The sequence below is a fragment of the Sorex fumeus genome, unplaced genomic scaffold (genome assembly GCF_029834395.1).
Source record: "Sorex fumeus unplaced genomic scaffold, SorFum_2.1 ptg000001l, whole genome shotgun sequence".
NCBI lineage: Eukaryota > Metazoa > Chordata > Mammalia > Eulipotyphla > Soricidae > Sorex > Sorex fumeus.
Window position 1 is genome coordinate 9,285,238 of NW_026606058.1, and position 16,805 is coordinate 9,302,042.

The 16,805-nt window shown below is 43.0% G+C and overlaps 1 pseudogene; it reads right to left on the bottom strand.

Moving 5' to 3' along the window:
* Positions 1–750: 750 nt before the first annotated feature.
* LOC130026022 (RAD52 motif-containing protein 1-like) lies at positions 751–15,510 on the bottom strand (annotated as a pseudogene).
* Positions 15,511–16,805: the final 1,295 nt, after the last annotated feature.

Genomic DNA, 16,805 nt, shown 5'->3' on the forward strand with positions numbered 1-16,805 from the left:
CAGTCTCGTGACGAATCTGTGGATGTTTCTCTGAATCTCCCACCAAAGGTTGACTCCCCTCAGGATAAAAGGTATCCATACTGGAATCGAAGTAATCCTCCTGCATTGGTTGTGGTCGACGACGAGGTCTCCTAGATTTCCTGCGAGTTGGAACAATTTCAGCAACATGGTGCCCGCCAATTTGATCCAAAAGGAAGGCGGGGAGTTTTGAAATCCGGGGCTGAAGGGTAGGGGGTGATTCAGCGGCAGGATCAGGGGAAGATGAAAGCCAGGGATTGGGGAGCCCTGGGGGGCTGGGGGCCAGGGGGACTGGGGGTAGGACTCTCCCCCGGAGAGGAGCGCCCTGCAGATGGGTGGAGAGGTAAAGAATTATAAATATGTTTAATCCCACATTCATGGCTAAGGAAGTGTAGTCTTCCTGAGCCTGAGGATTAAGGCAGCTGGGCACTGCCCCTGCATGCCCTTATCAACCACGCCCTTGACAACCACAGGCCCTTGACAACCGGGGGCCCCACCCCCTCAGCACCTTTATGAGCCTTTAAGCAACCTTTATTGGATCTAAAGCCAGCAAGACCCAGGCTTTCCTTCTTCCCCCAAGGCACCAAACACATCCAATCAGGTCCTCTACCCCACCCCCCTTGCCTCCCCTCCCACTCTTGCCACCCAACAGGACTGGGACTGGGCGGAGCCCCGAGGGTAGGGGAGGAACAGCTTGTCCCCAGACAGGGAACACTGGTGAATTCAACAGCACTAATCCAGCTGTGGTGGTCTTGGTGCTTCCTCCTCACTACTGAAATCCAAGAGACATTCTTCCTCCCCTTGGCCATCCTGCTTCCAAGAAAGGCAGTTGACCTGCAAAAGGAGCACTACTTCGGGTGGGTGGGGGTTCACAAATGTTGTCATTTCCTTTAAGCTCTTAGTCTCTCTGATTATTTATCACTCTCCTAGAGAGGGGATAGCACGGAATCAGGGACACAACATTTTCTGAAGCAGGGCTCTGGGGCCAGAAACAGTTGATTCTGGAAGACCGTTCTTAAACTGAATGAACAGCCATATGCGCTCCTTTACACCGGCCTGGGGAAATCCCCCTTTCTTGCATGGAACTCAACATAAATTCACGGAGAAAAAGGAGCAAGCTCCTTTCTAGAGGGCTGCCCTTCTAGCACTCGGAGGGAACACTTAAGATGTTCACGTCAGAAAGTGACAAGGCTCTCTTGCAATACTGTAACTAGTACCCATTTTACTTTCTTCACAGTCCTTCTTCTCATCCATATCAGTTCTTATTATCTCACACTTCCAGAATATAAATTCCATGAGAAGGGGCTTCTTCCCACTCTCTAGTTGAGTAGAGAGCCCCGAATGGAGTTGGTTCCAAGAGTAGCCTCATTTAGGGATGGATGTTCGTTTTCTGAATTCTTTGGCATTAGTACGAAATGTCTTCTCACCTTTCTTAGTAAGGTGGACATTGTTGTCTCTTTGGGGGCCACACCTGGAGGTGTTTGACGCTGTACCTGACAGTGCTCAGGAGGCCATGCAGTGGCAGGTATCAAACCCAGGTCTCCCTCATCACAGTCCATGCTCCAGCCTGATGAACTATGTCTCAGGCTCCTAAGCTAAGTCTTTTAAGACCCAATTGTAGGTGTTGGAAGTTTTCTTGGTGGGTTTGATTTAAACTATTTAAAAAATTTCTTTGCAGGACTAGATCAATAGTTCAAAAGATTGAGCGCATGCTTTGCACAAGAAAGGTTTGAATTTGATCCCTACCATCACCTGGTCCCTCGAGCACTTCCACAAGTGATTATAACAACGAGCCAGGCTGGGTAATTCCTGAGCGCCACCAAGTGTGAATCCCGCTACCTTACCCACAAATAAAATTTATTTTACAAAGGAAAAAAACAGATTTTCAACAAGAGGAACAGAATCACCTTTTCTCTTTTTATCTTCCCCTAACTCCCTAACTTTGGAAATAAATTTTCTGACTTTGAGCCATGTTAATTACATATATCCAACTCCAAATTTGTTCCCAATGATATTAAACACATTTTGCCACCCCCCAGCATCCCTAGAATACACACATAGTGTATTCATATGTTCTCCTGGAAATTAACAAGTTAATTCCTAATTTGGAATACTATGCAATTGTTGAACAGAAAGGTTCTTTCATAAAATATTTCATCACTGATCACTGATCACTGTCCTCCTGTTGTTCATCGATTTGCTCGAGCGGGCCCAGTAACGTCTCCATTGGAGACTTTTGTTGTTACTGTGTTTGGCATATTGAATACGTCATGGGTAGCTTGCCAGGCTCTGCCGTGCGGGCGAGATACTCTCGGTAGCTTGCCGGGCTCTCCGAGAGGGGCGGAGGAATCGAACTCGGGTTGCCATGTTGGCTGCATGCAAGGCAAACGCCTTACCGCTGTGCTATCGCTCCAGCCCAGGAACAGAATTTTAGGGACTAACAGGATAAGATCATTTGTTTGGATGGAAAAACTCAAAGCGAAAGGTCAGAAATGCCACTCAAATTGGGTTTTTGATGCTTATTATTTACTATAGGGGGAAGGTTCTGGTTATATACATCAGTGCTCAGGAATCACTGTTGGGAGCGCTAGGGGGTATATGTGTGGTGCCAGGAATCAAACCAGGATCGGTTGTATGCAAGGCAAGCACCTTAGCAGCACCTTCCGCCCTGTACTCTCTTTCTCCAACCTTGTTTTTGATGCTGAGTCAGATCCTTCCCAGGTGCTGAACCAGCAATGCCATTCCCCCAGTCCCAGGCTTAGGAAACCAGCTTATATCAAATTTTATACTTCCAAAGTAAGGGAACTACATCCATGGAGGTGGAAGGGCTCCTCCAGACAAACTACTAGAACTGAGGTTAGCACCTACAAAGTTTCATACCAATACATCTTCAGATCAAACCAACGAACTCAAATCTAAGCCATGGATTTTAGTGGCAGACCTAATGGTAAGCAGAAGTAAATAATGTGTGAACAAAACAACACAATTTCTGTTTAAACCACATTCCAATCAGAACTGTGGATCCACATATCAGCCTTCAAGTTGATTCATTCATTTAACTCGTTAGCACCATTCTGTAGTCGAGCAGGGATGTAGCTTGAAGAAAGCAAACAATTCATACTGCATTGCATCAAAATCCAGAAATGCAGAACAATGGAGAGAAAAGCTTACTTCTGAATGCTTCCCAAACACTATCTTCCTGCTACTTACCTTTTAACCTGTAAAATTCAGATAAGAGGTATTTAAGTGCAAAATATTGTCACTGAGATCCAAAACAGGAAAAGTTTATAATGTGGCCCATTTTTATAAACCTCATTTTAAAATTTTACATCTGATTTATAAAAGGGCCTGTCTTGGATTTATCACCCATAATAATTTGAAAACAGAGTTTATATTTCTTCTTCAGATATAGCAAGACATTGACTTTAAGGATCTTTTTTGAAGAAGGTCCAATTTATCAACTCAGAAATTACACAAAACATACTCAAATGAGCTTTTCTTTTTTAACAAGAAAAGGCACACTCCATTTCATTACAAGGATCATGGTAGGAAAAAACAAAATCAATGGGAACAGGAAACAAACCCAAGTTTTTATGGTTTGTGGAACTTAAAAGTATTATTCATGTTTTCATTCTGCTCCGCAAATCTTAAAAATAATCAATTTATCTCTTGGTTCTTAAGAACAAGGTAACCATCAAAAAAAGAGAAAAATCAGCAAACACTACATGCAAACACCAGCAGGGTGATGAGAAACCAATATATTCATGCCTTATAGAGAGCAAGATGAAAACAGGAGGCTTTGGAAATGGCAGAATAAATTTTACCGAGACCTGTTCAAGGAACACCAAAAAAACCAAACCTAACCAATCGGCTTAACAGAAAGATATTTCATATTTCATATAAATATTTCATACAAGATATATATGAGATGCTGAGCTCTAGATATGACATCATACTTGAAAAAAAATGTAACTTTTCAAATGCTGTAACATAATCGTACTTAAGGTCCCAAATCCCTAGATCCTGTTTAAGAGGAGTTCAAAAAGGTATTTCTCTGACAGAACTCAGAGGGCACTCAGAACTCTCCAAATTTCAAAGAAGGCTTTAGAACCAATGGCTAGGACTTCAGGGAAACTTCAGAAATTCTCTGAACTAAAGCTTGAGAGTTTCATATTTTTCTGGGGATGGTAGAATTGCCTACACATGCTAAACACTTCTAAAATCTGCTCATTATTTTGAATTGCTACCATTGTGTATATGTCATCCTTGAGTTTTTCTTTCATGTACTTGAACTAAATCATGAAGCTCTTCGGTTCTGGCATCAGTGAGCTCCTCAAAAGGCCGATATTCCACGGCTACGTTACCACTTTCTGAAATAAAGTTAACAAGGATCAATTCAAACTTATTGGCTAAAATGTTCTCTCTATGAAGGTAGTACACAGTGATAGTGGGTGTGTATTTCCTTTATACATCCAATAATTTTATTTCTAACGCATAAAATAAGAGCATTTTCCTTGTCAATGCAGACATTAAGTTTGGTTCCTTTTGCCTCTCTGTTTTGAGGCCATTCTCAAAGGTGCTCAGGGATTATACCCACTTAGCACTTGGAGTCATTCCTGGCAATGCAGTGCTGAGCTGGAACTGAAACCTGCTTCCTGCATGCCAAGAATGTGCTCAGCCTGTTGAGCTATCTCTCCAACCCACTGCTTCTTTCATTTCTTTTTATTTGGGGTTTGCAGATCCTACCCTCTGGTACTCAGGGACTGTTCCTGGCTCTGTGCTCCCTGATGGTACTAGAGGGGACCATATGCCATGCCAGGGATATGCAAGGCTCTGGTACCATCTTCAAAACCCCCACTGGTTCTCAAAAGTTATTATAGTTGATAGAAATTTTACCAGTTGACCACAGAAGTCACTTTTGCTAGAAAATTGCCCAGACTGCAAGGCTGAAGTCAACCCAGGAGCTACTCGTGTAATAAATAAGGTCTCTGACAACTGAAAATTCCTTTCTCTAAGACTGCAGGGCTATAAAGCAAGGAAAGCAATTCTGTTTGTGGACTCTCTACGGATTATTCACTTTCCTTTGGGCACAGCCGGAAATATCCATAGCACTAGAAAATTCCATAAGAGGAGAACATTTAAAAATCTTAAATAGTATGACCACTATTTGTTTTTGTTGGGGGCCACACCCAGCAGTGTTAAGTCTTCTCCTGACCGAAGTACTTGGGGGCTGCTCCTGGACGCTCATGTTGTGCCAGGAATCCAACCCTGGCCTTCCACATGCATAGCATGTGCACCAGGCTCTCAGCTTTCTTCCTGGCCCCAGCAGAATCATTGTGAAGGTGCACAACACATACTTGGTTGCTACATAGAATCACAACCACTCAATATGTCAGTGCTGAAAACCAACCCTGAACTCATTCCAGTTAAGTTTCCTCTTCAGTAGAAAACAGTAGCAATAATTAGAATATTTCGTCCTTTACTGAATTCTAGGTAAGTCTTTACAAATATTTATTTTTATTACTCAGTATGTTTCTTCTTCTTTTTCAATGAATCACTGTGAGGTACAGTTACAGAGTTACAAACTTTTGTGCTTACATTTCAGTCATACAATTATTGAGTTCCCATCCCTCCACCAGTGCCCATTCTCCACCACCAATGTTCCCAGTATCCCTCCCACGACTCCCCCATCCCCCCCAACGCCTCATGGCAGGCCTATTCCCTTTAAATCTCCCTATTCCCTTTCAATCTCTCTCTTCCTTTGGATGTTGTGGCTTGCAATATAGGCATTAAGTGGCCATCATGTTCAGTCTGTTGTCTACCTGCAGCACACATCTCTCATCCCGAATGGGCCCTCCAAGCATCCTTTACTTGGTGGTCCCTTCTCTATCTGAGCTGCCTTTTCCCCCAGCATGCGAGGCCTGCTTTCGAGCTGTGGAGCAATCCTCCTGGTCCCGATCTCTACTATCCTTGGGTGTTAGTCTCCAATTCTGTTACTTTATATTCCACAAATGAGTGCAGTTCTAGGTAAGTGTTATTTACTTTTACAATATAAGGTAAGCAAAACTAAAAGTATATTTTTTCAGAAAATTGCAGCTTAGTGAGGCAGGGAGGGCGTTTGCCTTGCACATGGCTGACCTGGGTTCGATTCCCAGCATCCCATATGGTCCCCTGAGCACCGCCAGGGATAATTCCTGAGTGCAGAGCCAGGACTAACCCCTGAGCATCACTGTGTGTGGCCCAAGAAAGCAAAGAAAAAAGAAAAGAAAAGAAAATTGCGGCTTAGAAATACCTTCACATATATGTTTAGAGACCTACAGCTGCATTTTAAAAAGTAGAGGGGCCAGAGTTCTATTACTATGGGTAGAACATTTGCCCTGCATGCATACAACGCAGGTTCAGTCCCTGGCACCCCATGTGGTTTCCCGAGTCCTGCTAGAAGTGGTACCTGAGCACATAGCTAGGAGTAAGCCCTAAGCGTCAGCAGGTGTGGCCCAAAAACCAAGAAAAGAAAAGAAAAAAATGGACAGAACTAGTACTTAAACAGAGGATTCTGAAGTTTAGAACCACTATTCTCTTCTGCTTTATTGACAAACAATTGAGAAAGAAGAATTGGATCAAATATTCTCTCTACAGTCTAAACTATTCTACGTTTATACATTGGGGGTAATATTTGCTGTAATTATTTTTCACAGATTTCACAAAGAACAAATTTGTGACTACTCTGTAAAGCATCTAGAAAATAGAGGAATAGGAAGTACTTATATTTCCATTATTTCTCAAAATCAATTTATTTGCTCTTCAAGTAAGAAAACTGCAGGACTTCAAGACAACCTACAAAAGTCTTACCTAAACCACAATGAGCAGTTTCTGAAATGCATCTGACACAGTCTTTTGAATAGCAAACTTCTGAGTGGTCTTCCTTTTCGTAAGGAATGATAATGATCCTAAATCCAACCAAAACAAATGGATTTACTATGCCAACCTCTAGAATTGATTTTTATGACCTCTGAAAGGGGAACTGGGGCTGGAGCTCTAGTACAGCAGGTAGGGCGTTTGCCTTGCATGCAGCTGACCTGGGTTCGAACCCCCGCATCTCATGTGGACCTCCCAGCACTGCCAGAAGTAATTTCTGAGTGTAGAACAAGGAGTAACCCCTGAACATCGCTGGGAGTAACCGAGAAGATAAAAAGGTTATAAAAATAAAAACAAAAATAAAAAAATAAAAAAGAGAACTACATCACGATCTTAATGAGTAAGGGAAGGTACCACGCAAGGCTATGTCTCAAAGGTTCTCTGGTAGGTATATTCTGTCAGGGCTATTACCATACATTTTTGCTGTCTGATCTATTCTGGACATTCGTAAACAGGTAAACTCGAAGGGAATTAGTCAAGACCATGGCACAAATCTCATACTGATTATGTATTTCAAATGGGCAAATTGAAGCTAGACACCTATAGACTCCTCTACTATACACTAGGAACTTGACATACCTCACACCACTAATAATCCAAGAGTATCACTAAACATTTGATGGGATTTAAAGTAGAAGGCTACCAGTCATACAGGGACATATATTTTTACAGATGTGTGTATATATAGGAGTGTATATATACACACACAAACACACACACAAACAAACAAGGCTCAACCTTTAACAACATGTCAGTAACCTCTTATTGAAGGGCTTAATGGTCCCTGGGGGAAATAGAACAATCTTCACATACTTTCCTCTAAGGAAACTTTTTTGGAGTATTTTCAGTAGTTGATTCAGAACACAATACAAAATAAATTCTTTCGGTTCTGCTTTGGGGCAGGGGTTCAGGTTCGAGATGGAAACATACAAAATATGGTGGTAAGAAGGTGTACTGGTGGTGGGATTGGCGTTTGAATATTAAATGTAATCAAATATTTTGATTTTAGCACAGAGGTAGGGCGTTCGCCTTACAAGCGGCCAACATGGCCGACCCGAGTTCGATTCCTCCGCCCCTCTCGGAGAGCCCGGCAAGCTACCGAGAGTATTCGATATGCCAAACACAGTAACAACAAAGTCTCCAATGGAGACGTTACTGGGCCCGCTCGAGCAAATCAACGATCAATGGGAGGGCCTTTACCTTTTACCTTATAATAATAAGTTACTTTATAATAATCACTGTATCACTGTCATCCCGTTGTTTATCAATTTACTCGAGTGGGGGCCAGTAACGTCTCTATTCCTTCCAGTGATGAGATTTTAGCAGCTTCTTCCAATGATTGGAGCACTTTCAGGATAAGGGGAATGAGACTTGTTGGTATTACTGTTTTCGGTATATCGAATATGTCACAGGGAGTCCCCAGCCTCTGCCCGTGTGGGTAGGATACTCTCAGTAGCTTGATGGGCTCTCCAAGAGGCAAATATTTATATATTTCTCTCTATGACTTGTTGCCTACTGTCTGAACTCCATCAAATATGGTGTGGCAATTATAGAAAATGGGTAGGAAGTGTCTTCTAATGTGAAAGCACCCTGGCCTGGAGCGTGGCGGCAGTTGGGTAGTGGGACAGGAAGGACTCTCACCTGCCCCTCTCTGGAGTGCCTCGAGGAAAACAGCCTGGCATGGAGTCGATTACTTTGCAAAAATTATAGTGTTCTGGGCTTGAGCAATAGCACAGTGGATAGGGCATTTGCCTTGCAGGCGGCTGACCCAGGTTCGATTCCCAGCATCCCTTATGATCCCCTGAGCACTGCCAGGAGTAATTCCTGAGTGCAGAACCAGCAGTAACCCCTGTGCTTCACTGGGTGTGACCCAAAGAGCAAAAAAAAAAAAATATTATAGTGTTCAAAGCAGACCCGAGTCACCTGGATACCGCAGCTAGGAATAACGGAATTGGATAACTGGTAATTCTAGAGCTAATATATCCCGATGGGCGCTGAGCCCATTCCCAGGGGATGAGTGCACTTCTCAGATTAAAAACCAATCTGGTCAGCCTCCCCTTGGTTCCGGCCATGGGGAAGTGCAGGCGGCTTTGGTGATGGTGACTAGATAACCTCAGGCAGATGGCACGCCCCTACCCCCCACGGGGTGTGACAACCCATTCAAACATCTGCCCTATCACCTATCAACTTCAGGAACTTGAGGAAGATTTGGTAGTGGAAAGGATGAGCTGGTCTCTCCCTAAGATTCACCTACCAGAGTCTGTTCCAGTTCTTTCACTAACAGTGCTGCCTTTAATTTAATACCCTAAGCCTAAATGCCACAGATTCTGGGGGGAAAAACATTTTTATTTGGGTATTTCATTGTCAAAATGAAGATTTCGCTGGGATAACAGACAATTACACATGATCTGTATTTGAAAAATTACTTTGGAACAAAGAAGACTGTTACCCCCAAATAGGAGAAACACTATTCCCATCCCTATACCCCTAAGGTTCTTGGTAAGCAGACAGCTCTAAAATTGTGAAGGGTCCCCAGGTCCTTCCCCCACCAAAAAGAAAAGGTTCTGTTGGTTACTACCTAAGATTTAAACAAGTATTATTAAAAGCATCGGCCCATGGCTTTAGCAGCTTACTTAGCAAGGAGAGGGCAGTTTGTGATGTATCTGAAAATATGATGAGAGAGAGAGAGAGAAAGAGAGAGAGAGACAGAGAGAGAGAGGGAGAGAGAGAATGAATTCTTACCCACACCCCCATTCCAGTCCCCACAGAGACCTTCCAGTTTATCCAAAGTCTCCTCGGCTCTGCCAACTCCAGGGCTCTTGCCAAAGGACGACAAAACCACCTCTAAAGCACAGAAGATCTTCACGCTTTGCTTCTGAAGTGGTGCCACAATATCTTCATTTTCCCTTTCTTCAAGTTCAGAAAGATCCTGAAGCTGTTAAGAGTTCAGATTGAAGGTCCTTCTGAACATCTCAATGTAGATTTTAAAATGTTTAATTAGATGCCACTCAATGCCTCTTTCGCAAACCACAGCACCCAAAAGGAGAGAGTGAACTAAGGGAAATGCCCTGCCACAGAGGCAGGGTGGGATGGGGAGGATGGGGGGGTGGGAGGGATAGGTATTCGATCATTGTATAACTGAAACCCAAGCACAAAAATTTGTAAATCTACAAATGTACCTCATGGTGTTTCACTATAAAGTTCTAAAAAACAAAAACATATTTCTGGAAAAAAAAGTTTAATTAGAAATAAAAACGAAACTCCAGCAATCCTTGCCAACCGTTGAAGTAACCTGTGACTTCAACATTAAACAAAACTTCCCAGCCATGAACATACAGAGCACACAAGACTTGTAGAATATGGACACCACCGTCAACTCACTGAGACCTTATTGATTCTGGGGTGTGACCGGTGATCCAACACTTTCACTTAGACGACTCTCATCTATCAGGTCTGCAGGTTCTCTGAGCCTGCTGGGGTAACACCCCACAGAGCTGGGAGTCGTGCAATACTCAGGACAAAACCCAGGGCCTTGAACACGGTGGGCACAAGTTCCGCACTTGAACTCTCTCCCCGCTTCGTACCTTGACAATCCTTTTAGACCATCCATTGAAACCAAAATATTAGTTTGCCAGTTCCTGGCACTGGGAGCTGTTTAGGGCAAGTGTAGAATGTCGAACTGCTTTATGTCTGCTGAGACGAACCTAAAGACATAAGAGAGATACCCGAGATTAGGAACGACTTCCCACAGAGATCTAATTCAGCCCACCCAAGACTTCTCAGTACAAGTTTCATAAAGTGGCCGTGAAGAGCAAATCAAACAAACTTTGCTGGTTGCTGTAGTTTCAGAGCCATACTCAGCAGTAATCAGTTACTCCTAGCTCTGTGCTCCGAGATCACTCCAGGTGGTGGTTGGGGGAATCATGTGCGGCTGGGGATAGAACCAGGTTGGCAGCAAGCAAGGTCAGCCCATTAACTCCTGGCCTATTTCTTTGGTCCTTTAAACAGTTTAGGCATTAAGTTCATAGGAAGCACTAATACGTATTATTCTCAAGCCGTGATACTTTTCTGCATTATTTCCAAAATCTCTGATTAATCTGAGCGTGTCCCTGACTTCTGGTGGCAAGTGAAACTATAAGCTGTAAGATCTGCAAGATTGTAGATAAGCAAAAGAAGTAAATTGCTTCAGTGATTCTATCTAGAAGCTCTTGCTAGAAGCTCTTGCCTGTAACTATAACCTGAAAGATAGGTAAGATAGACCTGCCACCAAAGCAAGACCTCATCTACAGCACTCCTCTCTCCAAATTATTAGCCTTGCTAGAAGAGACTATAGTTTCGTTTATTTTTTGTTATACCATTTTATAAGCAACGATCACCTGCATTTCTCGAGAAATGGTCTCGTTCCTGACGTTCCATTCACGCTCAATGGGATGAACATCTCCGAATGCAACAGTTATGTGTACCTAGGTCGACAAGTCAACATGACGAATGACCTGGCACCTGACTTGCGCAGGAGAAAGAGAGTGGCTTGGAACGCCTTCAAGAATGTTGAAGAAATAGCTAAGAGGACAAAGAACCTCTGGCTCCGGGCACATCTCTTCGATTCCACTGTTCTTCCTGCATTATCATATGCCTCAGAGACCTGGGCCCTACACAAACATGATGAGAACGCTATTCGAGTCTCCCAAAGAGGAATCCAAAGAGCTATGCTTGAGTATCATGCTTCACTCAAATGAGAGAAAAGAATCCGAAATTTCCACCTTCTTCAACGGTCAAGAATCAGGGATGCTGTCTCATTTGCCAAGGCGTCGAAAATCAGATGGGTTGGACACGTAATGAAATTTGGAGATGACTGCTGGACTAGAGCCATTACGGACTGGATTCCACGGGACATCAAAAGATCATGTGTCCGTCCACTTATGAGATGATCAGACTTCTTTATCAAGACCCTGAATGATCGATTTGAGGCTCTTCGTGTTCCTAGAATGAGCAGATGCCATTGGGCTACAATAGCACGCGATAGGGATGAATGGAGACATTGCTGGCGCCCGCTCGAGCGAATCAATGAATAACGGGATATCAAGTGACCAAGTGATCAAGATCATCTGCATAAGAGATTCTTTATAAAATACAAAATACCTGTATTCTAACTTCACTAAATACATTACTGTGGACTTCTTATATCATTAGTTCTTAAATGACAATTTTAACTTTCAGCCAATATGTACTATATGAACTTATTAATAAAAATTCAAATGCAAGGGTGGAGAGATAGTCCAATGGGCAAGGCATTTTTGCATTGCATGTGGCCAATCTGGGTATGACCCCCAGTACCCCATGTGGTGCCCCCAAGCCTACTAGAAGTGATCCCTGAGTGCAGAGTCAGAAGAAAGCCTTGAGCATTGCAAAACATAAAAGAAAAACTATTCAAACACAAATAAAAGCAGAGCAATACTAATTATTGATTTGTTTCATGTGCCTATCACTATAACCAGTTTATAAGCACCTTGAGTGCTCAAAGAATCCATATTGTATCCTTTCCTCATTCTCTGAAGCAAGAAAAGTGTGTTACTCACAAAGGCTTGATAGTTTGTTGGTTGAGAGAATAAATCAAGGAATGAGAAAAGAGAACAAAATTAGTTTCTCCAACCTAAAGCTGCCTGAGGAGAGGGAGCAATGAAGACTGATCTTTGAATGCTTACACCACAGACTGGCCTGGACCTGTAGTGACTGCAGTTTTGTCAACTTAGGAAGCTTCTGAAGGGTTCTGAGACCCTGGAGAGGAGTTACCTTAATTTTGTAACAGTTTTTTTTTATTCATTTTTTTGCTGGTAACTATGAAGAAATTCTCTGATGACTTGAGTCTTTCCTTCATTTTACATTAAGATCCCCTTTACTTTTCTGTACTTATAGGAGGCCAAAGATAGACAAGAACAATGGGTGCTCTCCAAGTTATAAAAGAACCTCTCATGGAAATGGATAATTTTCAGAGATAAGGTAGTAATCCCAGCCTGTGCATGAGAAGATCAAACTAGAGTACCACCTTCACAACTACATACTGATTTACAGAATGTTGCCATTATCACTATACTGGTAATGAATCTTATGCCATAAAAATCTCAACACCATATTTATGAAACTCGCCTTCCTCCTGGGGTGCCCTCACTCATGCAAGGTCTATGCTCTGCCACTGAGTCACATCCCTGTTCCTACGAAATGGTCTTAATAGCCAATGAGAGAAAGGGGTGGGAGGAGTACCACTCATTAATTACAATGGATATAGCACTGTAGCACTGTCCTCCATTGTCCATAGATTTGCTCGAGTGGGCACCAGTAACGTTTCACAACAAATTGTGAGATTCTATTACTGTTTTTGGCATATCGAATACGTCATGGGTAGTTAGCCAGGCTTGGCAGTGGGAGCGAGATACTTTCGGTAGCTTTCGGTAGCTTGTAAAGCAAACGCTCTACCCGCTGTGCTATTGCTCCAGCCCAAAATGGATATAAGTGTATTTATTTATTTTGGGGTTTGGGGCCACACCTGGCAATGCCCAGGCTTCATCCTGGCTCTGCACTCAAGAACCCCTCCTGGTAGGTCTTAGGAGGGGATGCCAGGGATCCAACCAGTGTTAGCAAGTGGAAGCCAAGAGCTTTCCCCCTCTTTACTATCACTGTCCTCCCGTTGTCCATCGATTTGCTGGAGCAGGTCCAGTAACGTCTCCATTTTGAGACTTGTTGTTACTGTGTTTGGCATATCGAATACATCACAGATAGCTTGCCAGGCTCTACTGTGCGGGCGAGATACTCTTGGTAGCTTGCCGGGCTCTCGGAGAGGGGCGGAGGAATTTAACTCGGGTCGGCCATGTTGGCTGCGTGCAAGGCAAATGCCCTACTGCTGTGCTATCGCTCCAGCTTTTCAATTGCTATGGCCAAAAACGTTTTCAAATCCAGCTGTAATATGACCGTGAGATGGCCAGAGTCTAGCTGCAGCTTACTGTCTGCAAAGCAAATAAGGTCCATGAGACCTTGATTTCACTCCTAGGGGTTGGAGTAGGGGCTGAAGCAGGTGTTGGGTCTGCAGAGGAGCAGAAGAGTCTGTGGTCACACGAAGGGGTGTTCTCATGTCTGATCAAGTCGCAGGCAAGGACAAAAGGACGGGGAGTGAGAATGACCACAAGAGAAGCCACTTCAGGGAGCCAATCAGAGGAGGCTTAGAATTATCATGTGAAAAGCTTGGAAACCATAATTCTCATTCATATATTCAGAAGTATGGGAGGGGGTGGGGGTCTGCACGGGAAAACAGCGGAGCGGGGGACCCCTAGGTTCTAACCCCATCCCCTCCACACCCAACCCTGCTCCACCAAAATTGAACCGAACCACAGAAGAATGGAAATGGGCCAGACAAAAGAATGGGACTAAAGATGGAATTCAGGAGCTGGAGACCGTGGAGCCCCAGGAGCACCCAAAGGGAAGAATGTTTTCAGTGGGAAATGGGAACACAGGGTGGGCACCGGGAACAGTGGGCGGAAGACAGAGCGATGATGCTGGCCGTGAGTCCCTCCAGGTAGCAGAACTGTCAAGCGCATATTGGACCCCCTCAAAGCCAGGTGGAGGCTGTGAACTGGGCTCTGACGCTTCCAGCTAGTCTCTTACTGCAACCAGCCTCGGAGTTTCTGCAGAAGACAGCCTGTGGGGACTCGCCGTGTGTTGCCTGGATACTGGTAGACACTGCAAGGCAGCGGGAAGCTGGGGGGGCAGGGGGTATCTGGCAGTGCAAGGTGCCCCAGCCCAGCACTGCTTCCCATGGCCCCCATCCCAGCCAAGCGCCAACCCACCTTCAGCGGAGAGGACTGGAAAAGCGGCTGCAGGTTGCAGGCCCATTGGGCTGAGTGGGCGGCGCACGCGAATACAATGTGACCACGGCCTAGAACCACGGATGGGGTGGCAGCAGCGCTGGGGAAGACCCGCACGGCATTCAGAAGGCGAAGCGGGGAAGGCTGAGGACAGAGAATGTTGCAGGGACGCCGCGGTCACCCACCGCACAGAACTAGAATTTCCTCCATCTAGAATATTTCTCTATACCCTCAAACCCAATACAGTAATACACACTTCTCTAATACTGCATACTGTTTTTCTTCTATAGTCTAAACGGAAAGTTTTTATCTATAGAACTGAGGTTGCATGAAGGTTGGTGTGGGGAGGGTGGAGAATTGGGAAAGGTCCTTGAGACATCAGTCAAAGGAATTAGTCGCTGGTGTTACGTGTGGTACTGCAAAGATGTATGCACAAAATCAATGATTTACGATACTGTAAATCCTGGTATCACAATAAAATTGACATAGTTAAAGATTTTTTAATAAGAAAGCACTGAAACAAGCTATATTTAGCATCACAATAATTTTACATACCAAAGTAATATCTGATTTCATATTAATTCTTGTAATTCCCTAGAAACGATAATATTTTTATCTAAAATATGCCTTTTCACACTTAGGACCTCACACATTTACCTCTTTGTGTTTGCATTACTGATAAGAACTTTGTAGCATTTTACTAATCACCATTTACATGGTACATGGTAAAAGACAAGTAATCATTTTTTTAAATATTCCACAAAACTCTGAAAATCTTAACTTTAACATGGCACTTTCAGAAATTTAAACTGCAGCTTAAAAATATCAACTGCGCTCAAACACATTTTCATTATTTTAAAAGATCCTACAGACAACAGTAAGCAAAATGAAAAAAAAAAACGTGAGCTGCACACAGTAATGAAGTTGAATGACTGGAGAGCTTGCTCAATGGGCTGACCACATGCTTTGCATGCAGGAGGCCCATGTTTAATGCCCATCACCACCAAGTTCCCATCATCAAAAGAAGTCCCCCCGAGCACCAAGACAGGAGTATTCCCCAAGCACCAACAGATGTGGTCCCGAAACAAACAAACAAACAAACAAAAAATACATACCCTATTCCCTAATCAATATTTCTACAAGACAAGCAATATTTAAGCACATTATCAAGGTAAAAAAACCAACAGACTATACTTATCCAACTCAAACCCTTATTCATTCAGAATCACAAATTAAAATGGAAAAATGACCTCTACTCCAAACCAGAAAAAAACTCTTCAAAACAACTTTGCAGTAAAGCAGTATACATATCAGCAAGGTATTCATGAAGGCTACCTTCAATGGAAACCATCGTTTCCTTTATATTCTTTACTTTTAGAAGTTTACTGCAAAGAGACAAAAGTATATGGAAGCTGGAAGTTTACAAAGGAACTTTCTTTGTTCTATTCAAGGAAAATATAAAGAACCAGTAAAAGTAAAATTCACTTTCCAGAAAATGTTTCTAGTCATTGTAAATAATAGTAAATCCACAATTTTTAAGAGACTCTTTTCTTAAAGAATGCCCAAACTGCAATACATACAACATTCAAAGTTATAGAGATATTCAGATTGCCATTTTCCTTACCATTGTTAAAAAAAACAACAAGGAAAATTTAAGCCTCCAATTTTGATAGATTATATTATGGTCTATATAATAGCATAACCTGTTGGAAGAACTTTTATATCCAACAAACAAACATAGACTATGACTCAAAATAAAATCACAACATAGAGCAAGAACTTTACTTTGCATTTGTTAGTATAATAGGGTACAAATTCACATGCTTGCAAAAGTGGAGATGAAACAACAATCAGCAAACTTGTAGGTCACCAGGAAGCTGAAGGTTTGGGAAACAGAGAAGCTATTTCCACTTTAATCTTGTCCCTTGAGTAGTGGCATAGGAGAAGACTCAAGAACAAAAAATGAGAGCAACCAAGGATAATTTACTAAAATTCACCTTTAAAAAAGACTGAATCTGG